Source organism: Cnephaeus nilssonii, assembly GCF_951640355.1.
Source record: "Cnephaeus nilssonii genome assembly, chromosome: 15".
NCBI lineage: Eukaryota > Metazoa > Chordata > Mammalia > Chiroptera > Vespertilionidae > Cnephaeus > Cnephaeus nilssonii.
The window spans coordinates 39,755,884-39,782,810 of NC_137086.1; the positions used below are offsets into that span (position 1 = coordinate 39,755,884).

At 38.5% G+C, this 26,927-nt stretch overlaps 1 long non-coding RNA gene across 1 annotated transcript in view; it reads right to left on the minus strand.

Moving 5' to 3' along the window:
- Positions 1-5,502: 5,502 nt before the first annotated feature.
- LOC307111822 overlaps positions 5,503-26,927 on the minus strand; it is a 37,446-nt gene continuing 16,021 nt past the window's right edge. Inside the window, exon 3 of the long non-coding RNA XR_013814624.1 lies at positions 5,503-5,951. This is a non-coding gene — a long non-coding RNA (uncharacterized lncRNA). The remainder of the gene's footprint in view (positions 5,952-26,927) is intronic.

Consider the following 26,927-nt stretch of genomic DNA (forward strand, 5'->3'; position numbering starts at 1 on the left):
CCAGCTCCACGGAAGATGCCAGACCAGGGAGCAGCCGCTCTGCAGACCAGGATTAGTGGCGCTCCCACAGCCATACCCCCTGCAGGCCATACCCCCCCACCAGTGCACGAATCCCATGCACCGGGCCTCTAGTAAAAATTTATTTTTTTAAAAAAAGTATTATAGATGTCCCCTTCTAGCCCACACCCAAGACTCTTAACGGAGAGGCAACTTGGAAATGAAATGGAAAGAGACTGGGCTCGATTTGAATCTGTCTCTGGCCAAGAGGCCCTATTTTTTTGTTTGTGCTTTTTTTTTTTTTTATGGCCTGTTGATTTTTACGAATTAAAATGGACTTTACTTGTATAAAAATAATAACATCACAAAAAAACATGAGGAGCATACATTTTCTAAACTATCTTCCCAAAGTAAACCTTTGACCAAGGAGGTGATGAGCAACACAAGAGTACACTGGTGTGCCCTGAAAAGCAGATCACTGAACAAAGGGAAAACCGGAGAGATGCACAGAATGTGTATGCCTGGGCCATCCTTCCATTGGATAATGCGCCCATAAATAAGAGTCATGTACATTTGTGGAACTGGCCCATCTTGGATCACAGGAAGGATCCAAATTTCTGAACAGGAAAATTATTTTGAGTAACCAAGAGCTGGGTCATATCACCAACAAACTGGCAGGATCATGTATTCCTATTCTCTTGTTGGGTGGCAGTGACTAACATTTTTTAAAATGTACCCACATGTTCAGCATTTGAATTTATCAACCCAATCATGGCCATCAAAGCTTTTTGTACAGGATCTATTACTCTTGTTCTCCAAAAATTTTATTTGTATCTCCAGTTGGAGCAGATCTGACTCAAGATCCAATATGACTCAAGAGTATCTCTGAACAGTTTCTAGAGAATCTCTTTTTCATTTTTTGCTGTTTAAAAGCCACAGGTGCCCAGCCGGTGCTGCCCAGTGGTTGAGCATCGACCTATGAACCAGGAGGCCGTGGTCTGATTCCCAGTCAGGGCACATGCCTGGGTTGTGGCTCAATCCCCAGTAGGGGGCATGCAGAAGGCAGCCAATCGATGATTCTCTCTTATCATTGATGTTTCTATCTCTCTTTCCCTCTCCCTTTCTCTCTGAAATCAATAAAAATATTTTAACATATATAAAATAAAATTGAGATAATTTTTTTTTTATAAAAGTCACAGGAAGTACATATGCCTTTAATTTTTTTTTTCTAATAGGTTTAATACTTAATATCACACAATATGTGCTCTTGGCCAGGACTGTTGGGTCTGTCCTTTGAAATCCCCCCTCAGAGTCCCTCACACTATGTATTTTTTACATCATTTTAAAGATAATATGCAAAAAAGACTCACCTCTTCTTAGCCTCCAAGTTTTTCTGGATGATTTCATTTCTTTGTTAGAAGTATAAAATGCAGCTTTATGAGTCCTTAAGAGACTAAAGAAAATAGCGATTAATGGTATCTTTTTATTGCCCACAATTCATCCTGCTGAAAAAGGCTATTATGTCCTTCGAGTTGATTATTGCTCAGTCTTAAAGTTTCTAATTGTTTTAGATTTTTTCACTTATTTTAGACATTTTCACTTTGCCCCCTAGAGTAAATTAAGATGAAAGGTAAATTAAAAAAGAGGAATTCAACATAAAGAGAATAAATAAACAAAACACAGATTGCAAAGCAGGAATGAAAACAAGGTCTCCCAGACCAATCTGTTAAAGGAATGCTCCAAATGTGAAGTGTTTACTATTTTAAAACATTAATCATGTACTCACTCTGTTTATTTAGCTATCAATGTTGTTCCTGTAACTCTGACTTGAAAATGTGTAAGCTGTTTAGAATTAGGATTCAAACTGAGGCCAAATGATATTTCGATTATTTATATTGCAGAGCTTGTCTTGAAACTTCGGAGATGCAGTCTTTTCATTTCAATTCACACCTTTTTAAAAAGTCATTATTATTTTGTATAATGTGACATCTCAAGTAACTTTTATTGCCACCCACTACCATACGCCTAAGTAACAGCCATTAAAGATACAGAGCCCAAGCCCTCCATCAATGGGCCTATTCAGAAGATCGCCATCATATTGCTTTTCCCTAGAACCCATGCCACAACCCCAAACACGGCATTGTAGGACTGACTTAGTATTCGCAATTAGGAATCCCAAAGAACTGATTTTCCCAATTTTGGGGCAGTACTATTTTTACAGATATTCATATTTTTAATAAAATGTCACAATTCAAATCTACCGATGGAACAAAGCTACTTCAAATACTCATTATAACTAAGCACTTCTCATCTTATCTCACAAAGTGACAAGCTCTGTTGAGGACAGAAACAGATTACATAAAGATGATTTATGCTCTCTGCCTATTGAGAACGATAGAAAAGCATTAGAATCTTCTCCTGGAATAAGAAAATGGAAAAATTATCCCCATTAGAATACGAACAAGATATCCCAAAGTATGTATTTTCTTTGAAAATTGTTATTGCTGCCTTGTAACTATCCATATGATTCAAGGGAGCTGGAAAATTTTGGCATCTTTATTTTCTACAGCGGACCTAAAATTCCTCCAGTGTCCACCCCATTTCTTCTCATGTTCCACCTGCTATGAGAGTTGTTTCTTCCACCATGCTTCCCCTTCCCTAACGGATGTGGGGGTGTCATGCCTCATGGTGGGTCTCCATCTGGCTCTAAGGCTGTTTTCCACTGCAGGGTCTCATTTGGTGCTTAGTGGGTTATGGCTCATTCTGGCAAGTTTCATATTTACTGTTTTAAGAACACCCAGACTCTCAGGCAAATAAGCCATCCTGGGCCTTGTCTGGCTCTCTGTCTCAGCCTTTAAGGAACTTGGGACACCAACCCCTACCTACCTATGACCTTTTTCTCCACAGCCCCTGAGAACCAGAAGGGCTTCCCTTATATCCCCTCTCAGTCACGCCATGGGGATTTCCTCATGCTTTATTTCATCCTCCTCCCTAGAGTGGCATTTGCCTTCTCTTTTCCAAACTGTGGCTATGAGAAGAGTAGCTAGCTATGGAGGATGGGACCTGATTTATGTGAAGAAAAATTAAAATTTCGTCAATTTCCTAGTTTCAAGTTTGCATCCCATGAACATTATGGAGAGGGCCCCCTGTGGGGACAGCAGGTGCTAGTGCTTCCATTCCCTCCTTTCTGTGTCCTTTACCACCCCACCCTCCATCCTTCGATGGTGGCTCTATTCCTGCCCTGTGGGAGCCCAGTGCCCTTACAAGCTATTCACCTTCTTCAAACTAAACATTTCTGACAAACTAGCTCATAGACACTCAATGTTTGATGTATCACCTCTCTTAGAGGAATTACAAAGAACTAACACTTGAGCCAAAGCAATGAATCACTAAAAGTGGAGTTTTGAGCATTAGTGGTTGAAGAAGAGCATTGAGTGTAGACAAGGGGTTTTCCAGATTCTGCCAAAATAATACCTTGTGATGAGGTAACCTCCTAGGATTTTTCTATTTATATGTTCAACCAGAAATGTGCATGCATGCCCATAAGCACATATACATATGCAAACACACAGACACTTCAAATTAAAATATCAAGGCATATGAACATGAGATGAACAAATATGAAAGAACTTTGAACACATAAATATTTTATAAATATAAACTGCTAATGTGTGTTAACTCATTTGACACTGACTTCATTAAATAAAAAGACAATAAAGAGTCACGGAGAATATAAGGAATTACAGAAATGACATAAACTAACCCATACAAATCCCAAATAACTCAATTTTGTCACAGAATCCGCCAAAGAATTGCCTTTTAACATGTTTTTTCCTAGTGACAAAAAACAACCACACACATCTTGCTGTGACCAGTCATTGACAAAATATCAACTGTCCTGTTTTATAAAAAAATATCATTTCAAGAAAATCTACAAATCTTTACAAAAGCTGATTCTTTTTTTTTTTAATTTTGTTTCCCATTCATAAGCTATGAGAGTCTGAATTAGTGGTGTTTTAGTTACTGCAATAAAAACAACTTCCTGTATTTTTAATATACAATCATTCTTAGAGAATATGTGGTAATGTTTTTCTTTTCCTACTGGCCTGATATTACTGACAAGAGGCCACTTTTTGCAGCACGTGGTGGATGTGCCTCAGCTTGGCCTGGCAGTGCTGTTTGTGCCTCATGACAACATTTTGAGGAACAAATCTGGATTTGCCTGCGCCTATCTTGATGGGCTTTGTTTTTTGACATGTGCAGACAAACTTCAGTGATGGATTCATTCAATCTGTTACTTCCCACAAGGATTCTCTTTTCAAAATTCAGCTTGAAACTCCAGTCAAATCCCCCGTCTCCATTGCTAAAATTGTCACCAGTACACGTGAGGGAGTGTGACGGCCATGTTGCTCTGAAAGCGCAAAGCCTCCGTCCTTGGGTGGTGGTTGGATGTACTGGATAGATTTTCTCCTTTAGGAAGAATCATTACCATTTTACTACTCAACCTTCTTTCCTTTATAGCCCAAAGCGTGCTTATGTGTTAGGGCACATCAGGGATGCACAAGCACGCCGCCATGTTTGCCATGCATCAGCGTCCCCGCCTTGGAGGCCCTCCTCAGGCTATGGGGCATCTACACTGCACATCACTCTCCAGAGGAAAGATAAAAAGAGCCAATATAAAAAACCTATCTTCCACAGGGTGAACAGCATCCCCTTCCAAGGAAATCTGATTGCCTGCTGCTGCAGAAATACTTTCTTGTTTCTTGAGTTCAATTTGGGTAGTCTCTGAGCCAATATTTTAAAGTCAAGTTTATCTATGATAATAACAGTTACTCTACTTGGGGTACCTATCATCTCTTCAATTCCACTGTTTTTTGTTTTATTTAAATTTTGTCCCAACTTCAATAATCTTCCAATGTAGCTATTATTTATTTTTTGAGGAAATGTAAGCTCAGAGAAGTAAAGGGATTTGTCCAAGTTGACACAGCCAGGAACGGTACAGAGTAGGATTACAAACCCCAAAATTCTGAGACCCTATGTGGTGTTAGAGTTGACATTTAACAACTTGGGGCACTACCTTCTCTGCTTCCAGCCCATCTCTTACCCAAGCCACGTGGCAGCAGCTGGTCTTGCACAGGCATAACCTGCATTGCCTCCCTCAGATGCCTGGCGTAGGGCCTCTGACACTGTGACACTGGGTCGCGCTCACACAAGCAAGTGTCTATTATGTGCAGGAGTGGCTAACAGCCTTCCCCCTCTGTTCTTTGGGACAATTCTACACGAGTGCACAGCTCCTCAGAAAGTGCCAACGGGTTCAAACTTGTTAATCATATTGGTGGCCTGCTAAATGCAAAATAATGCAGCCTGGAATTGCTTTACTCTCCCCATCCCACTTCTTGTTCCCTGGAACCACTTCCCCAGAAAAGTCTATCTCTGCTCTTCTCTCCAAAGGGAACCTACGGTGAAACAAGCACAGTGTGTCACACTCTAAAAGTGGCAGCTGAATGTATCAAATAGGGAAGTGATTTGCTTTTACTTGGGAATTCGTTAATGGACACTTATGGTTTTCAAAGGCAAGGTTTAGAGCCTAGTCTAGAAGGAACGCCTTCAACAAGGGGGCAGTAACCAGCAATGTAAAACAGAAATGTTTTCTATGGGTAGAGGTGTTATTTTTATATTAACTACGCACAGGCCATGGGGAGGAGCCAAGTGCATAGACAAGAAAAGAGAGAAAGGGGGAAAGGAGACTCGGGCATGGTGTGAGGGCATGGGCCCCAGAAACATGACCTAGGTCTAAGGAGAGAAATGTTCCGCAGGTGATCACCTGTGATAGAGCATGAACGACAGACTTCATGACCGGAAGTGTTTGTTCCAGAATGGTCTGTGTTGTCTGGCTCTCATGAATTCCCCAAATCTTCAGCAAAGTGGCTTAACCATGATCACATAATGCGACTCTAGAGAGAGAGAAAGGGAGAGGGAGATAGAAGCATCAATGAGAGAGAAATATCAATTGGCTGCTTCCTGCACACCTCCACTGGAGATTGAGCCTGCAATCCAGGCATGTGCCCTGACCAGGAATCAAACTGGTGATTTCTTGGTGTATTGGTTGATGCTCAAACCACTGAGCCACACCGGCCAAGCTCTTTGTTTTATATTTTATGGTAATTGTTTGCTTTTAAAGACATTCAAGCCACCTCTATTGACAGTTGTTATTATGGGGAAAATATACTAAGAAAGAGGAAGACAAATTGGCCTGTACAATTTGCTTGGTTTAAACAAAATATTTATCTTGAAAGAATTAAGTGTACAATATTCATTAAAATAGATATGACAATAACTTTATTACCTTCCTTGGAATTTTACCTGAGGTTTGACTGAGACTAACACCACCTGGGTACCATTGGAAGAGACCCGCAGAGCATAAAGGTTAGGGCCATTCAGTTCTTGAGACTTTGAGTTATTATGTGGTGAGGCTTTGACTGCTCCACCAGACTACAGATTTTCCTGTTGCTTAACACTAGCAAATATGCTTATGAACTATACCTAAGAAGGTTGAAGATATCTCACCAACTTGCCCTTTTAAATCATTGTGTTCAGTTGTTCTGTACTGTTGTACTGTCCCCTATCTAGTGCCCTTGGGTATTTCTCAAGGGTTGTGATCCACCACATCTTCTCCTTTTAGCTGAAATAGACTTCATTCTACAAGAGTTTAATAACCCGTACTAAAATAATGGGTCAAGACATCCTTTATCCATTGATGCCAAAATTATTAGGTGAAAGGTTGATAGGAAAGTTTATAATGAATAGATCAGGCTGATGCCATCTGGGAAGCTACTCTCTGATTGATCAACTAGATATTACGTGCTTTTGGATAGTATATATGATGCAATAGGAAAGACACATCCATACCTATGAAATCTTCTTGGCCACAAATTTGAACCATAATTTAACCAAATGTCTCTATCTCACTAGTGTACAGGAAGTAGAGAAACCAGTTAAATGACACTCTGAGGAAGCAATCAACAAGATCCATTTCCCAGAAGAAGAAAAAATAACTGGCTAACTCAAATTAAACGTGAGGGTGTGGCTCAGTGGTAGAGCGTCAACGTAGGAATCAAGAGGTCACGGTTCAGTTCCTGGTCAAGGCACATGCTGGGATTGTGGGCTCAATCCTCAGTAGGGGGTGTGCAGGAGGCAGCCAATCAATGTTTCTCTCTCATTGATGTTTCTATTTCTCTATTCCTCTCCCTTCCTCTCTCTCTGAAAATCAATAAAAACATCTTTTAAAGTGTGTGTGTGTGTGTGTGTGTGTGTGTGTGTGTGTGTGTGTTGGGGGTGGGGGGAGGTCTATTATAGACTAAAAGAAAATTAAGAGAAATATCAAATACAATCATGGTGTAAGTTCCAGAGTTCTGTCTGAAGTGAACATTTCAGACTTTGAAGTGGCCACATATCTGTATGCCTTACCAAGCAAAGCTTCTTAATACCTTTTCTCTCCCCAGAAGACATGTCTTATCTAGTTGTATTTAGAATTCTTCTGCTTCCCATCCTCTCATGATCTCTCTTAGCTAATGCTCTGATTGTCACTGGGTGATGACTTAATCTTTGTTATTACAACAGCTTCTTGTGACTAAGAAAATAAACATGGATGATAGCATATTTCAATACTTCAAGCTTGCAGAATATGCTGTAGAACCGGCCTGATAACACAGTTTTAAAAAAAAATGCCTCAAAGCATTTTCAAACCTTGGCTTTAGATATTTTAATGCAGAGAAGCCACACCCACACCCTTATTCCAGCGCCCTTGTCCAGAAATCTAGCTTTGGGTATTTGCATTGGGAAGTTGACTTATCATCTAACCTCATGCCCAAGAGCATATATGTTAAAGATTAGTAATTAGCCAGTGGACCTTTTGTGGCAGCATTTTAACTTTCTGCATATGGATTTGATCATTCCAAACCAAACCCAACGAACTTGAAATACTAGTGGTATTTCACAAAAATTATACTCAAACACGTCTGTATTCAGACCACAATTTGTGCTAAGTTGTCTGAGAAAGAAATGTATCAGCAAAGAGTCTAATGCATAGCTTAAAATGATTGATTCAAGACTAAATCAGCAACACTAATTTCTTGCAATGCTAGTTACATATGGTTGCATTAATATTCCTTTTTCAGAAATCCAGCTGAGAACCATTATTTAATGAAAGGCTTACAAATTGCATCCTATTTAATGGCTTTCATTGCAAATTCCTTTGTAGAAATGCAGAAAACATGTAAGTGACCATGTAAAATCTATGCTACATTTGCAATGAACTGGTGAATTTTATTTACATGTACATGAAATATATATATATATATATATATATACATATATATATATATATGTGTGTGTGTGTGTGTGTGTGTGTGTGTAACATATAGGCATATATTTAGATATGTATATACATATTATATAATATGACACAACTACACAATATATTATAACATATAGTACCTATGTAATATATGTCATATAATACATATACTCAATATTTACATAATATATATGAGCAATACATATATATCAAGATATCAGTTTAATCTGTAATTTATAAATTCATTAGTTTAAAGAACAGATTATGAGACATACATTAGAATCTGAATTTTCATATCAAACTACCTTAGATTTGAATACTGGCTTCACCATTCAGTAAATTTTATGTCCTTAACCCATTTTACTCTTTAAAATTTAGTGTTCTCATCTTTAAAATAACAATAACATTTACTCCCTTGAGTGTTGTCATAAAGATGAAAAAAATTCAAGCAAAGAATTTAACACAATATCTCACACAGAGCAAGTGCTCAAGAAGCATTTGCCCTGTTTTTAACGTGAAACATAACAAGAAGACTTGTAGTTTGATAAGAAATAAATGGCAGGGTTTATGGATTTTCAAGTACTGAAGAATTGAAGCTAACTAGGGAAATGAACCAAAGATTTGTTGGTAGTCCAGAGACAGACTATAAATGAAATAAAATTTGTGGAGAAATTTATATTTAAGTAATAATATGTTGGAGTTTTTCCTTTCAAGCTAAAATAAGCCACCTGATTCTTCTATAATATATACATATTATAATATCATCCTATATAATAAAAGGCCAGTCACCATAAACGTAACGACCAGAATGACCAGAGACCAAAACCACCACGGCCCCTCGCCGGGCTGGCCCCACCCCCAAGCAAGTGGTTAGGGGTGATCAGGCAGGTAGGCAGAGTGGTTATGAGCGATCAGGCAGGCAGACCAGCAGTTAGGGGTGTTCAGGTAGGCAGGCCAGCAGTTAGGGGTGATCAGGTAGGCAGGCAGAGTGGTTAGAGGTGATCAGGTAGGCAGGCCAGCAGTTAGGGGCAATCAGGTAGGCAGACAGCCCCTCACAGGGCTGGCACCATCGCCAGCAAAGAAAGAGGGAGGCCCAGGCCACTGGCAGCGGCAACTCTGTGGCAGGTGTGCGGCTGGCCAGCGACTGCCCCACAGAGGGAGGCCCAGGCCAGCCAAGCCATCGAGAGGGAGATCACCGGTGGCAGGGGAGGGGGGGCAGTGCTGCACAGATCGTAGGGGTGGGGCCAGCTGCCTGCAGCTGGGGGAAGGAAAGCCCCAATAGGCCCTGATCTCAGGCCAGGCCTAGGGACCCTACCCGAGGGGTCCCGGATTGTGAGAGGGTGTAGGCCGGGCTGAGGGACACCCCCAAGTGCACGAATTTTTGTGCACTGGGCCTCTAGTATCTAATAATATATTGCTAATTATAATATACATTACTTTTTCCTACCTTGTTAGCTAACTAAGACTAACTTTGTTAACTAAATAGCCTGGATCTAGGAAGAACATTGTGATTTGAATAACTCCAGATTTCTTGCACTTGAAAGACTAACAGGGGGAAAAATACAGTGATTATTTACATCCTGACTCACCTGAGTCTATTAACTTTGCCTTTCTCTCGTTAGTAAACAGGCCCAAGGAATTTTGGACAAGCAGAATTATGAATTTCAGTACTCAGGCGTAAACATTTTTCAAAGTAGCACAGAAACAGATAGTTGAAGATTAAACCAAGAAAATCCCTCTGGACAGGATATCAGGGGGCAAAGCCCCCATGCACTCAGTCAAGAAAGTAATGCCCAATTTCTCTGTAAGCCTTCAGAATCCATAGCCAGAGAACCTGCACAGTGGAATCCTTGATAATATGAACATTGTGGCTATATTGATACCTGGCTATTTCATTAATTATGTTGACTCAATTAAAGCATATTTTTTTAAGGAAAGAGAAGAGTTGACTGATTTTTCCTTGAATGAATTTTTGTTTTGCCTAAATATTAATATAGTATTTTAAGACAATCATTTAACAACATTAATGATCATGGTTTACTAGTATCTATTTTATAGAATAGAATGTTTTCTCATGTCTCTTAATCCTCACAAAGAATTTAAGCATACTATTGATTTGACTTTAAACATGAGTCATACAACTAATCCAGGTTTCACAATGTCTTAGTAGCAGCTCCAAAGATGTCCCTACCCAAAACCTCCCCTCTGTAGAATTGCCTGAGTGTTGTGAACAGGTATTCTTCATACATTGGGTATTTTTAAATCACACGTGAGTCAATGGCAGACTTTGTTTCTTTAAAAAAGAAAAAAAAAGAGAGAGTGGTTTATAATATTCTAAATCAGGCGTCCTCAAACTACGGCCCGCAGGCCACATGCGGGTGTTTTTGCCTTTTTGTTTTTTTACTTCAAAATAAGATATGTGCAGTGTGCATAGGAATTTGTTCATAGTTTTTTTAAACTATAGTCTGGCCCTCCAAAGGTCTGAGGGACAGTGAACTGGCCCCCTGTTTAAAAAGTTTGAGGACCCCTGTTCTAAATCATGGGTAAGCCCTAACCGGTTTGGCTCAGTGGATAGAGCGTCAGCCTGCAGACTGAAAGGTCCCAGGTTCGATTCCGGTCAAGGGCATGTACCTTGGTTGTGGGCACATCCCCAGTAGGAGGTGTGCAGGAGGCAGCTGATCGATGTTTCTCTCTCATCAGTGTTTCTAACTCTCTATTCCTTTCCCTTCCTCTCTGTAAAAAAGCAATAAAATATATATATTTTTTAAAAATCATGGGTAAGAATGATCTCCCACAGAAAGGCCCCTACTGATTCTAATGCACACTCAGTGGACCTGAAATGAGCTAAATCCAGAGAAGCTCTCCAATTAATCCAGGAGTTCAGTGTCCATCTCTGCTGTCAGAAATTTGAAGAATATTCACATTTTCCACATGTTTTATCAATAGCTACCTCAATATTTCTAAACTCTCTGTCACTATAGTGCCTAGGTAATTAGGCCAAGGAGCTCAGGCACTATATTATTTGAACATCATTTCCATGGAGCAAAGTCAGCTTGTAACATCTGTCATTATTTTGATGGGTTTCTTGCCACTTAAATAACTAAAGGGAAAAATTACAATTTCCTCTAAATTCATTTTAGCTACTTTCACAAATAATTTTTGGCCACAGTCACTAGATTGAGCATTGGCTATCTGTCAACTAAATCCTTGGAGATTATTTCAGCCTAATTGATGGTCCTAGTTAATTTCCAAGAGGCTATTCTGAGAACTCCTTTCTTTTTTCCAAGAACTTTTTTTTAATGTTGGTAATCACTTCCAAAATACACTTATTCTATTGGCTCTCTTTATTAAAGACACCAATTAACATTGTATTATCTTATCTTTGATTACATTGTCTCCAACATACATAAGAAGAAAAAGACTCTGAGGTGATTTAAAAAAATTTTTTAAATATATTTTATTGGTTTTTTACAGAGAGGAAGGGAGAGGGATAGAGAGTTAGAAACATCAATGAGTGAGAATCATCGATCAGCTGCCTCCTGCACAGCCCCTACTGGGGATTGAGCACACAACCAAGGCACATGCCCTTGACCTGAATCGAACCTGGGACCCTTGAGTCCGAAGGCCGACTCTCTATCCACAGAGCCAAATGGATTAGGGCTCTGAGGTGATCTTAAACCATTGTGAACTGGTTTTGGGGTCTGGCTTTGATAAGAAAATATGTCTGACAATTTTGAGATGTTTAATCTGAGGCAGGGGTTGGAAAATCACAAATCCGTACCACCAAATGGTTTTATAAATAAAACCATTCCTAGCCGCACTCAGTCATTTACATACTGTCCATGGCCACTGCAGCTTATAATGACAGAGTCCAATGTTATGACAGAGACCATATGGTGCATATAGCTTAGTAAATATGTACTAACTGGCCCTTTAAGAAAAAGCTTGCAGACTCCTGATCTAGGGGAAACTTTGGCTCTTAGTAATAGATTTTTTAAAAAATTTTAAATAATAAAGTTTGTCTTAGCTAGCCTTCATTTCGCCAGGAACTCAATATTTTCTCTCTTTTCAGGATTCATAATTGATGGTCACAATGATGGCCATGAAGCACTGAAAAGCTTTGAAATACCTTCCGAGTCGGCAAAGATTAAATCCCATTCACTGTGGGTCTCTGTTATCTAGATTCATAGTATTAAAATTGTTAGGGAGCTTCAACATGTTTCCCCCCCCCCAAAAAAAGCAGAAATCTCTTCTATCTGCTTTCAGTGGAGTCTTTCTGTCTCTAATTAGAGACACAGTGAAAGGGGGCATAGGATTTCACATGACACCCATATTATTTTTGTGGCAGTTCTGACTCTTATTCTTGCTATTGTTACACACACACACACACACACACACACACACACACACACACACACACAGAGTTAATACTTATTTTCTTGCCACTCACTTGCCCTATTATATCTGTAACATTTTATTAACCAGAAGGCTGATTAAACAGGGCACTCCATCCTTCCATTCTGCCTAATCATGGTGGATAAAGTAGGTCTGAAGTACTAGGCACAGGTTTGGGACTCGATAGACCTGTGTTCAAGTTCTGATCTCACCACTTAAAGATGGTGTGGCCACAGGCAAATTGTTTTAACTTCTCAGAGCATCAATTTCCTCACTGACTAAATAGGGAAAGCATTGAAGGTATACAGTGGGTTCGGCATGATGTGTGACACAAAAGGAGCTATTATCCATAGTAGAAAGTAGCAGGTGTTTTTAACGTGCTTAAGGTTAAACTTGCAAGTGCCAGAGCATTCCTAGGCCCAAAACATAAGTGGAAGATGCACTGGGAGCATCTTAAGAACTAAAATTCATTGTGTATTTTGAGACGTCCTTTGAAAAATCTAACATTACCTCATGTGTATCATAAATATTCTAGGGCAAGTATTAATCTATCTAGTTCTCTAAATGTAGAAATAGGGGCTTAGTGCTTGATTTGAGCTCATGAAGATCCCCAAAGAGTAAGCCAGGTAAACATTAGACATTCTAAATACGTACAAAGTATACTTACCTTTCAATCCAGGAAAATTAATTATGCAAATAAAGGATATTGATAGTCGAACAAGGGCCAGATTGAGTTTCTGTCTCTCCTACCTGGAATTACTGCGTTTTACAAGATCCACCCATATCTGTAGTATCTGACTTTAATATGGCAATTCTCTCTGATTCTAGGTTCTTCTGTTTAGGGCAACATATTGAATCTCTTGGGAGAAACTCACCCTGTATCTGCTCAAATGAAAACAAGAGGGTGCACATTCTGAACGACATCTGCTCAGGTCCGAGTTTCCAAGAAAACAAGGGACTGCTCATCTATCTAAAAAAATGAACTGATGAATCGCTCTCAGCCTGTTATAAACCTTGATTCCAAATCTAATTCCAGTGTAGAGTCTAACAAATGTCAATGTACTGTCATTTTTGCCCAGCGAAACCCTGATGCTCTGGCGGCTGGCAGTTGGGCAGACATTAGCTGAGTTATCTCACTATTGTTTTCCTCTGAACTGTTAGTGAAATACTGTCGGTTACAGCCAGCTCCACACTGCACCTATGTGCTAACGACTTTTTTAAATATATATGTTTTTTATTTCAGAGAGGAAGGGAGAGGAAGAGAGAGAGATAAACATCAATGATGAGAGGGAATCGTGGATCGATTGCCTCCTGAATGCCCCCTTCTGGGGATCAAGCCTGCAAACCCAGGCATGTGCCCTTGACCAGAATCGAACCCAGGATTCTTCAGTCCATAGGCCAATGCTCTATCCCAGTGGTCGGCAAACTCATTAGTCAACAGAGCCAAATGTCAACAGTACAACGATTGAGATTTCTTTTGAGAGCCAAATTTTTTAAACTTAAACTTCTTCTAACGCCACTTCTTCAGAATAGACTCGCCAAGGCCGTGGTATTTTGTGGAAGAGCCACACTCAAGGGGCCGAAGAGCCGCATGTGGCTCACGAGCCGCAGTTTGCCGACCACTGCTCTATCCACTGAGCCAACCAGTGGATAGAGGAAAGCCAGTCAGGGCCATGGGCATTTGGGAGGTCTTGGGCCAGCCATACAAAAGGAAGCATTATGGTCCTCCCAGCTCTCAGGTTCACACACTGGACCCAGCAAAGAGCCATGGGACACCCTACCTCCGCACACTTTCATTACTATTCAAATCCTAGTGGTTGATAAGCATTTCTGAAATTCTTGAATATGAAACTTCCTAAGCATTCTTTAGCATTTGCTGATCACTGTAGATGTGTTCCTTTGTTTAATAATCTCTACAAACCTTGAGGTAGATATCATTATCTTCGTTCTCTACAAACTGAGTCACAAAGAATTTAAGTAATTTCCTAAGGTCACAGAGTTTGTAAACGATAAAGCTGGGATTGCATCCCAAGTTGTGGCCCCTCAAATTTATACCTTTAAAACTTTATTCCATCTAGTAGAATAGTGACCATTCCATTTTTTTTTCTAAGTTTCAAGTGAGTAACACCCACTTATTTGTTTTTTCATTCATTTATTCAGCATATATGTACCATGCACCTATGCTTGGCCCTGTGGATATAGTAGCAAACAAGAGAGACAAAGTCCATCATAGAGCTCACATTCTGGGAAGAAACAGATGATAAACAAGTAAGCAGGTACAAACAAGCTAGACACCATAGCCTAATGGCAACAAGGGAAATCAACGCTGTGGTTGGAGAAGATGAAATTGCAAAAAACCATGGCATATTCAAGGCGCAAGAAAGAGACAAGAAAAGGCAGAGGTAGAGAAGGGCCAAGTCATCCTGGACCCGAGAGAGCAGACTAGATTTTATTTTAGGGGAAGCGATAAGTCGCTGAAGAGTTTTAATAATATTTGAGGTAGATTTCCCCTTTGTTCCTATAACAAAGAAAGCATATAGGTAGGCTTAAAATACTCCTGTGTATCAGGTGTATAAAAATGCATGCAACTCCAAGTCTCAATTATATTTTTCTGGTATGACCTTACTTACATATATTTAAATTATTTCAATGTTCTTAAAAGACTAAATTTAGCAATCTATTAATTAATTTATTTATTTTGGTTAAGGAGAAAGTACTCTGAGTAGGAAAATACCCTAACAGGCAGGAGTGGAACTGTACGAGAGTCTGAAAAAAAGGGATATTAAAAAGGACCTGTTGAGCAGGCACCAGCCTAAAGTAAGCATTCATGAGTGGACTAAGTATGACCCTTCAGCTGATCATGCCCCCGACCCCAAGGAACCTGACCAACCTCTCTGGAAAATCCCAAGTGAACAGACTCCATGGGGTACGGTCTTGCTTTGTTTCATGTCTGCATATCTGTGCCCGGCACAATATCTTGTGTAGCCATCATAATTGTAGAAGGAGGAAAGGAAGAAGACAGAGAGGGGGAAAAAGAGAGGCAGGAGGAAAGAGGAATGTGCGAAAGAAACAGCCCTCTTGGTTAGTGGCTGACATCTTTGCCTCCTGGTGTTGCATCTTCGTGGCTGTTTCTTTATTCTCAGCACTCCCTAACCCATCTTCCTGAGATAAAAAAAAAAAAAAAAAGCATCCAACATGACACTTCCAAAAGATTAATATTTTCATTTCAACATTTCTGAAAGTATTTCAATGAAATTGCTTTCAAATGGTTTATTTTATATTAGATCATTGAGAGATAGATTAATGTCATAAACGTAGGTACTAGCAAGCAATATTTTTGTCTACTATGTGCGCATACTGTATATTTCATAACCTCTGATAACTTAAAGTCACTAATTTAAGTCAAATTAGGGAAAGGGCAGTATAATAATTACTATATTGCTGCTCCTTCTTGATAACAAATGAGGCTTTTTCCCCTCCACCAAGTATATAATAGTGTGCTTTTTCTTTGGCTAAGATATAATAGCACTGCTCTACACGAACAAAAATATTTTTACTGGCTATGTTATTACTGAGAAATGCATTGGAAAATGTAAAAATATTTCACCTTTATGTTGAAGAACATAAACATAGTGGATTAAATAAAATTTTCACAGCTCTTGACACGTGCCATATGTAACACTTGGTAAACATCAAAGAGACTCTGGCTTCTTCTGAGAATCAGAGAATAGAACCGGAGGGGAACTTGGGTATTTATTGATCCAACACCCCAATCCACCTCAGCACATTGGGCGAATGAGGCCTACAGATGTTGAAGGACAATCCAAAGTTTATGTGATTAATTGAAGAACCAGGACTGTAAGTCTTGTTTTCCAAGATCCAGCCCAGTGTTAATCCCATTACAAAATGCTGCCTTCCAGTGCTTCAGTGCACAGGATTGGAAGTCAGCACGAGGAATAAGGAGCAAGGGCTCTGGATCAGGCTGACAAGACTTCAAGTCCTGACTCAGATTCTGCCTACCTCTGAGAGCATGGACAACTCCTTTTCATCTATGTGAGCCTGAGTTTTTTCTACAAAAAAGAGATTTAATATTGCCAACCTTAAACATTTGTTCAAATATCAAACACAATGGTTAAAGTATAGGCACATTGGAAAAGCTATATAAGTGTCATATATTACTACTATTATTGACACTAGTATCAACTATTACAGTATTATTTAAACACATAACACATGAAACCCTTGGTTTTGCTATTAACTTTTGAGTACACTTGTTCATTAAAATGGGAATTCTAAGTTTTTCTATGTACACATAAAACTCTGCTCAGAAATCTTCTAAGTTAATTAACTCTAATGATCTAAATATTAAGCAGGATTCCTGACAATTTTGCAAATTCAAATAAATTCAAAAAGATGTCAGTTAAGGCAATACAACTGTAGAGAATGAACAAACGTTGAACCTTGTCTTCAGAGACTTTAGAGTCTAGTTGAGAGGGAAGACATGAACAGCAATGAGGCTTACAGAATACAGAATTTGATGTATTGCTATTAGAGAAGTGACAAAGAAGGGCTTTGGGAACAGTGCAGAAGGAAGAACATTTGAGTTGAGGAAAGCAAGATAGGCTTCGTGAAAGAAACATTTAATCTGAGCCTTGAAAGGATGTGGAAATTAGAGGAAATGGCATGGGCGAAGACCCATGCAGCAGGTCCACTGTGCTCCATGCATCTCTAAGCTGCATTTCCCAGATTGTACAAAAGAGACACAGGGGATAATGGTAAATGCTGAAGAGTGCTATGTGGCTGAGTCACAGTGTGTGTGGTAGGTTGAAAGACTGGAGGTGAATGAAAGATAAGGTTGGAAAGCTGGGTTTGAGCCAGAAGAGCCTCATGGCAAGACCACATAAATCCCAGCTCTGCCCCTTTGGAGCCAGGTGGGCTTGCCAAATTACTTTACCCCTCTACGCTTCAGTTTCCTCATTTATAACATGAGGATAATAGTAGTGCCTACCTCATGGGGTGGTTGTGACAATTAAATGAGTTTACTACTAGCAAAGCATCTAGAGCAGTACCTGGAATATAGAATTCAGTCATTGTTAGAAATCATCATCCCTGTCATTGTCATTGATGTCATCATTATTATCATTGGGGGTATTTAGGTATTATATTGCGGACTGAAGATCTACAGAGAAACAATTGTCCAAGAATGCATCCTACTCAAAGCACTACTTTATGAAGATGACATTGGTGTACTGCATACACTCACTGATTTGACATAAAAAAATGTATGCTGCTTAGCACTAAATATGGGAAATCTAAGTTACAAAAAAGAAACATCAACTTTTATGGTAAATTAAGGCTCTATGTTATAGTCCAGTACGAATTTCTCTTGCTTAAAAATTTTTGTTTAACTATATAGCAATAGGTAAATATATAAGCATTTTTGTTGTAAAAATACAACCAGTACAGAAACAGATGGAGTAAAAAGTAAAAGGTCCTCTAGTGCCGCTATCTCCCAGCTTTCTATTTCCTTCTTTGTTAAGGATTAGTGCTCCAAGCTTATTTCTACACATTTACTGGTAAGCTTTTTAAAATTGTAAATTTTTCTCAATTTTCCTTTCATGAAATAACTAGAGGCCCAGTGCACGACATTCGTGCACTGGGAGGGAGTCCCTTAGCCTGGCCTGTGCCCTCAGGGGGTCCTTAGCGCTGCTATGGAGGCGGGAGAGACTCCTGCCACTGCCGCTGTGCTTGCCAGCAGTGAGCCTCCAAGGCAGCACTAAGGAGCAGGGAGTCCGGCTTCTGGCTGACCAGCGCTCCCCTGTGGGAGCGCACTGACCACCAGGGGGCAGCTCCTGCGTTGAGCGTCTTCCCCCTGGTGGTCAGTGTGTGTCATAGCAACTGGTCATTCTGCCATTGGGTTGATTTGCATATTGGCCTTTTACTATATAAGATCTGTTTAAAGATCTTTACAATAATAGATCTGTCTCATCCTTGTTTACTGCTGTATAATATTACAAATATTGCATCAATAATCATTCTATTCATGAACATTCAGGTCATTTCCCATTTTTCATACAAGGATACAGTGGATGACTGTACACCTATTTTTGTGCACATACATACTCAGGTACTTCTGCAGGACAGATATTCGTATGGAAAATTGCCGATTCAAAGAACATTTTTAAATTTTGATAGATTCTGCTATATTAGCCTCTGAAATGTTGGTAGCAATTTACATAATCATAAAAAATGAGTGAAAGTTCCTTAATAACTCAAATTTTAAGAGTAATAATCATGTTCAAATTCCAGACTAAAGATACAATTGATTCATTACCCCACTGGTTCTTACACTTTTGGGAGTCACACATCCCTTTGGGAATCTGATAAAGATTATGGGTTTTCTCCCAACAAAAAAAGAGCGCACAGACACAAATATACTGAACTTTTACAATTTAGTAGATGTTTCATAGTCCCTAGAAGCTCAACCTAAGATGAAGAACCTCTGTTTGGGTAAGTCAAAAGTTACATATTTGTGGGTGTGATGAGTGAGCATTAGCACCGAGCCTTGGATCTCTATGCTGAGGGCCTTTCTTTATATCCTCTTGCTTTTCCACCTAAAACAGGTGGCATGAGATTGCGTAAAGCAGTTGTCCCTTTCCTGCACTTCATTTGGCAGTGAAAACTCCGCTTCCATGACCATCTTATTAAGTCCTTTTGTCCTTCAGTTCTCAGTGAGCATGTATTGTGCCTGAGTGCATGCATGTATGTGTGTTTGTTCATGCACGTGTGCTCATGTTAACATGGAACCAGGCAGACTGGGTTCAAAGTTCCGACGGACACTAAGCAGCCATTTGACCTGGAGAAAGTCATTTAACCACGTAGGCTGCTACTGGCCAATCAATAGAATGTTGTGATGATTGAAATAACCTATGCTGTCCAGTACAGTAATCCCTAATCACATGTGACAACTGGTCATTTTAAACGTGGCTAACATTACTGAGGAATAAAGCTTTTAAATATTTTTGGTTTAATTTAAACTAAAATCAACACATATAGTAGCTACTATATTAGTGTAAATCTAGTGCCTTTGTTTTCTTGTCTGCCAAATAATAATAAGAATAACTCTTACCTCATAGGAGTATTGTGAGAAATAAAGTGAAGAGAAAGAGAGAGAGAGAGAGAGAAACATAACACAAATGTTAAGTGATATTTCAAGTCAAAACCTTGCACAATGTGTGCCAAAATAGTACCAAAGTAAGAGATAATCAAATGATGCCCTGTGTGTAAGCATTGTGAATTGAACTATTCAATTTAGCTTTGAGTGATGTCTAGGAGTTATTTAGTCAGAAAGTGAGGAACAAAGGTTCCAAATTTAGGCTGGAAGAAGAAATGATAAAATTTCATCAGAGGACTCAGGATTGGCCAGTGTCAAAGGAAAGTTAATGGAGGTATCTAATGAACATTAAAATTGGGTAGTACCATTAAGAGTCAGATGACCAGTCAGATGACTTTATTCAATGGCTGGATAAAGAGATTAAACTTTATTTATGGGACAAAGAAAAAACATTTGAAGTTTTGAGGGTAGGCATGGTCCAGGCTTCTGGAATCAACAAGCAGGAGAAAGGAGAGGCAAACTGCAGACTTTTAGAGGAGGTCAGAAAAGTAAGGTCAAACAATAGGAGGGCCCAGGTCTGGCAATTTGTGTTTGCTTGTCATGAAGATCATCCCCCAATTTTTTCCTATATAGTCTTTCTTCATTTCCTCTGTCAAAGAATAAAACCTCTTCCTGCCAACCCTGTCTGCAATCTTCCTTCAAGCTGAGGCTTTCTCTGTCTTTATCTCCTCTGTCAAAGACAGAACTGTTTTATGTTTTGTTATTCCTGTGGTTGTTCTGTTGTTTTGATTATTAAAGTAAATAGAGGCCCAGTGCACAGATTCGTGCACCAGTGGGGTCTCTCAGCCTGGCCTGTGGCCTCTCGTAATCCAGAGCCCCTCAGGGGATGTCAGACTGCCATTTTCGGCCAGATCCCCACACCACTCCCGCTCATCTCGCCCTGCTGCAGCTGCTGCCGCTGCTGCTGCTCAGTAGCACTGCCACGGAGGCGTTAGAGGCTCACGCCCACTGCAGCTGCACTCTCCAGCCATGAGCCTGGCGCCTGGCGCCTGTTGGTCAGCTGAGTGGCACTCCTGCTGTGAGAGTGCACTGACCACCAGGGGCAGTTCCTTTGTTGAGCGTCTGCCCCCTGGTGGTCAGTGCGTATCATAGTGATCGGTCGACCAGTTGTTTGGTCATTCAATCACTTAGGCTTTTATAGAGAGAGAGAAGATAAGTACTCATTAGAGAAAATTTTTCAAATACTGAAAATGTAGAAAAAATAAATATTCCCATCACCAAGATCAACTGCATCTTCAGTCAGATCTTTTCATGATTTACAAAATTCTTCTTGCATTTTTAATGCATTTTTCCCCTGAAATGCTCGGGCCAGGAAAAATACATGCCTGAAACAGTATTTTATGTGTGACAGGGGTTTAGTAAGTGTTCCTCCAATGAATAAAGAATGGGTGGAAAGTTACTGAGACTTTTATATGCCACAACTTACTTTAAAAGTATGGCATTTACTCTCTAAGTACTTTACTATGAATCACTCTGGTAAATCTATACCTATTGCAAACACTTTATCATGTCTTCCCTAATGTCTAAATTATGCCAAAAGTCTGATAAATAAATACATGAAAGTAGACTAATGAGAATACCCACACCCTTTTGTTCATACTTTACTCATGCCAACTAATCAAGCCAGTGTCTAAGTGCCTTAAAGGATACCTGACGATTGACAATACACCCTCTCTCTGGATAGTTTTACATGCTCTGTTGAGTTTGACTGTGGATGGCTATTAAGAATCACTAGACAAGTCAAGTCCGCCAAAATGAAGAATCTCATTTATAGCTATAGACCCATGGCACTAAACTTAAACTCAAGATCTTGCCGGCTTCATTCAGGTCAAAAAGTGCTGGAGGATTAGGTGTGGGTCCTTCATTCTTGGTCACAAATACAAGGTTAAAAGTTTGCTTCTGCCCATAGGTCTTCGTCACCCCATAAAATTGAGATGGGTTTGGAAGCACTTTGCCCTATCTGAGTTTTCAATCAGCAGACCTACTGAACAGCAAATAAATTGGTGATGACTCTCAAGAGGGCAGCTAATAAACAAGATAAAATCTTCCTTTTGTGATATTCAATGGGCAATATAGTTGAAACATGGAGCTCCCTATTAATAAAAGAGAGTCATTTCGTTTACTATAAACGTAAACCAGATTGTCACAGGGAACATTTAACTATGGTAAAATCAGTAAACTAAAGGATTTTATTTAATCACTTTTTTTTTTCAGTGAGTTTCAACATCTGTAATATTTTTTAAATGTTTAATAGTTCTTGAATAGATAGAAGAATAGAGTTTATGCTCCTAATTTGAACAAAAGAGCTAATTATCAATATGTGCCTGAATTTAGTGCATTACAACATTATTATATGGGATCTCGTATATTACCAGTTACACAGATATATTGACCCCATTTAATAATGTTGTAGTACACTGAACTCAGGCAAACATTGATTGATATATAATAAATATATAGACAGATATCATATGTCCCCCCACAGGGGATCGAACCCACAATGTGCCCTGACCGGGAATTGAACCATGTTATTGGTCGACACTTAACCACTGAGCCATGCTGGCCGGGCTCTATGTTTAACTTTCTAAGAAACTAACAAACTGTTTTCCAGAGGATCTGCACTATTTTACAATCCCAACAGTAATGTGTGAAGGTTCTAATTTTTCCACACACTTTTCAGCACATGTTAATATCTACCTTTCTGTTTATAGTTATCTTAGTGGGTATGAAGTAGTATTTCATTGTGGTTTTGATTTTTGTTTCCCTAATAACTAATTATGTTGATCATCTTTTGATATGCTTATTTGAAAATTTGCATAACATCTTTGGAGAAATGTCTATTCAAATACTTTGCCCACATTTAAATTGTTGTTGTTTTTTCAGTGTTCAGCTGTAAAAGTTCTTTATGTATTATGTATACTAAATCCTTATCAGATATATGATTTACAAATATTTTCTCCCATTCTGTGGATTGTCTTTTTACCTATTTGATAGTGTCCTTGGAAAAAATTTTGACTTGATGAAGTACAATTTATTTATTATTTTCTTTGGTTGCTTGTGCTTTTGTTATTTTACTAAGAAATAATGGCCTAATCCAGAACACAAACTTTTACAATTAGATTTTTCTGAGTTTTATAATTTTAGCTGTTAGATTTAGGTCTTTGATTTATTTTAAACAAATTTTTATATACAGGGTGTCCCCCACAAAGTATATACACTTTGAATGATTATAAAGTCAATGTTTATTAACATACAGTTCATCTTCAAAATTTAAAAGAATCTACAGAAATGAAATTTTTTTTTTTTTGTCAATGCTGGTTTTCAAATTGATGACTGTTCTGATCCAGGCACTGCTGATAACGCCAAGCAATGAAACTGCAAACATCAAAAATCATTTCGTTTGTTATTTGTGCACCTTCAATTCATCGGCTGTTGCTGGTTTTGTACCGTAAACTTTTTTTTTTGTACCATAAACTTTATCCTTTATGTATGCCCATAAAAAAAAAAAAGTCTTGTGGCACTTTTGGATAAATTTTCTTTGATTAAAGCTTAGTCTAGCTTCACCCATTATTTCAAGTCGGTTAAACCTGAAAAGGAGTGAAAATTAAGTGAGTTACCAGCTGTGAAAGTGTGTATACATTTTTGGGACACCCTATATGGTGTGTGGTTGGGGTGGATCCAGATGTTCCAGTACCATCTGTTCAAAGGACTATTTCCCCCCATTGAATTCTCTTGTCATCCATGTAGAAAATCAATTGACCATAAATGTTTATTTCTAGACTCTCAGTTCTGTCCAATTGATCTATATGATTATTCTCATGCCAATATCACACAGTCTTAATTATTGTAAGCTTTGTAGTAAGTTTTTTAATTGTGAGTGTGAATCCTCCATCTTTGTACTCTTTGAAGATTATTTTGGCTATTCTGGGTCTCTTATATTTCCATATGAGTTTTAGGATCTGTCTGTCGATTTCTTAAAAAAAGACAACTAGGACTTTGGTAGGGACAGAATCTGTAAATCAATTTGAGGATTCTTGCTATTTCATGGCAAACATGGATGTTTTACCATTTATTTAGGTTGTCCTCTTCAATTTATTTCAATACACAAGTCTTGCACTTCTTTTTTTGAAAAATTATTGTAAGATTTAGTTTTGAATTTATAATTTAAGTTTAAGATACTTCTCCAGGCAAGTATCTTATCCCTTGTAAACTCCTTGCACAATCATTAGTTTTTACACTGTTTTTATTGTTGTTCAGAATAAGTACATTTCATCAAAATTAACTAATTCCTTCTAAAATATGTCATGCCATTTCTTTAACATCATATGCTTTCCTACTTCCATGTCTTTGCTCACTCTTCTTCCCATTTAAAATGACACATGTCCTCATCTCTGCAAGCAGAACCTATCAGATTGCTAAGACCTAGGTCAACTATTATCTTGTTCATGAAACACTCCCACCATTTCCTCTCAATATTTTATTCATTCTTCAAATACAGCTACTTGCATTAGATCTGTGTGTTAGTTACTTGGGTGTTTGTTTATTGTTTTTAAAGAATATTTTTAAAATTGTTGGTGGGTTTGTTTGTTTTTCAAAATGGCACTTACCAAGTCCCCAAATGATGGATAGCAGACAAGTTTTCACCAGTTCATAGGATTTAGTGGCTCAGGGTGAGACACACAAACTGATTCCAGCAGGAATATGACACTGGAGATGAAATCTGTGGCATGACTGACAGGCCCTAACTAATGATCACAACAGGTAAATGCTTTTCAGGGAAAGAAACAAGGCTAAGTCCCATAAGGGAAGGGCCCACATCTAAGTCATTCCATGTCCCTATGCCTAGCACAGCTCCTGTTATACAGTACTAGTCAGTATCTCATGCACATTTGGCAACTGGACCAAACTACAGCTTTTACATTAGTGTCAACACATATAGAAGGTCTCCTGAGTGAAAAGCTCTATTCAAGGCATGGTAAAAAAAATTAAAACGTAAATGTCCTTGGTCAAAGGAAATCACAATCCAATGGTATAAAAAAGAACAACACAGGAGAACACTTCATACTGTTAGATAAATGCATTGGCCTTCCTAATAACAATTTAAAAATTAAATGATTCTTTCGTAGATTTTAAGGCACTGGTGCATACAGTTCTTTATGTTCCCAAGAAACTAGGAAGAAGGTCTGATATTATTGAATCCATGGGACACATTAATTCTAGAGTTAGGATAAGAATTTGCATGCTTTTTACTTTCCATGTCCTTGCTTCTATTTTGTGGCTGGTCCTTGTTTGACTACTGCAAGTTCTGCTAGTTTGACTAGTCAAGACTTACTTTACCTACATGAACAAATGCTCTCTAATTTTGTCTATGTTCTAGTTCAAATCATTATTCTATTCTTTAACACAAACATTTAGATCCAGGAGTGAGGAGTATATGTGAGAAATTGCAGGAATATTTTCAGACTATCTTCTAAATGATGCACCTGGCTTCCTGCTCCAAAAGTCCTCCATTCTCCATCAGATAAAGTCACATAGCATCCATCTGCCATCACAAATTTAGATTATAAGATAGAACTTGTTTCTCCATAGAATAAATTTGAGCCCTGGGTCCTAATCAAGAAATCATCAAATCCATTGTCTCTGGTTCTCCTAGCTTTTTAATTCCTATTTTGATAATATAGATCTTGGATAATTTGTGGTACTATCAAAGGATACCCCTCTACATTGACTCCAGAAAGTAGTATATCATAATGGGGCTATAAACACAAATTCATGAGCCAGACCAGCTGGGTTTGAATCCTAGTGCCAGAACTTACTAGCCATGTAACGGGTCAAATTTCTTGACCTCTCTGGGCCTCAGATTCTTCATCTGTGAAGAAGATAACAATAATACCAACCTCACAAGTTACTGCATATAAAGTGCTTAAAATAATACCTGGCATAGAATAAATCCTCCCTATATTTTGTTATTATTAGCAATTCAATATTTACTTGTCAGTCATGTTTTATGATGGCCTCATCAAACTTGTGAGATTGACCAGGAATAAGTTCATCCTCGTTAGCTGTACAAAGAACTACAGACAATTCTAAGTTCCCACTAAGAAAATAGATATTCACAATTTCACACAAGGATTAAAACTCTAAAACACAACTTTTGTTCTAAAATATAATCAATCACAACATCTTTAATTTTCCATTTCTTCTTCAGGTTCACATATATGTGACATACCATTTAAGATTTAATTTTAACTTAATTAAAATATAAATGTCAGGAAACACAATTGGAGAAGTGAGTCAAGCCCACTTCCACAACGTTCTTCAAAAATTTTATTATTTTAAGCATTTTTTTTCTTTTTATTCCCATAGAGACCTCATATGGATGTAGATTTGGGGGAAATTAATAGAGCCCATCTTTATTTGTGGCTTTTACTCATTTCTGTGAGCTCAATTTATGCAGTAATTTTTGTTGGTAAATATCTTTGTCCTTAATTTTTCCACTTGCACTCACTGTGGACTGGGAGTAATAGCAACATTTATCTTCTGAATTCTTTTATTTTTTCAGGGTTGAGCTGAATCACAGGATGAAGGGAACGGGATAATACCACAGAAAATGCAGATGGCTTGCACCAATGTGGCAGTATTTTAATTAATAACTCTACAATTGCAGGAAAATCCTTTTTGTGTGATGTCATTATTATTTTTAATTCAAAGAAAAGCTGGGTTCTTCTATTAAATTTTTCAACCCAGTTCTTTGTACATGCCCTGTAATTTTTCATATTACTTATAATGAAGCACATGATTTACTTTCTTTTTTACACATACCCCTCAAGCTGATGTTGGAAAACTTCAGCATGACTTAATTTTTGAAGTCAAAGCTTATGGGAAATACTAGCAATTTCCAGTGACCTGATAATACCAAAGAAAACAGCATAAATGCATATCTTGGAAGTAAGTGGATGCTAGCATAGGGCTTGTAAGTTAAAAGCAACATTTTATAATCTCAGC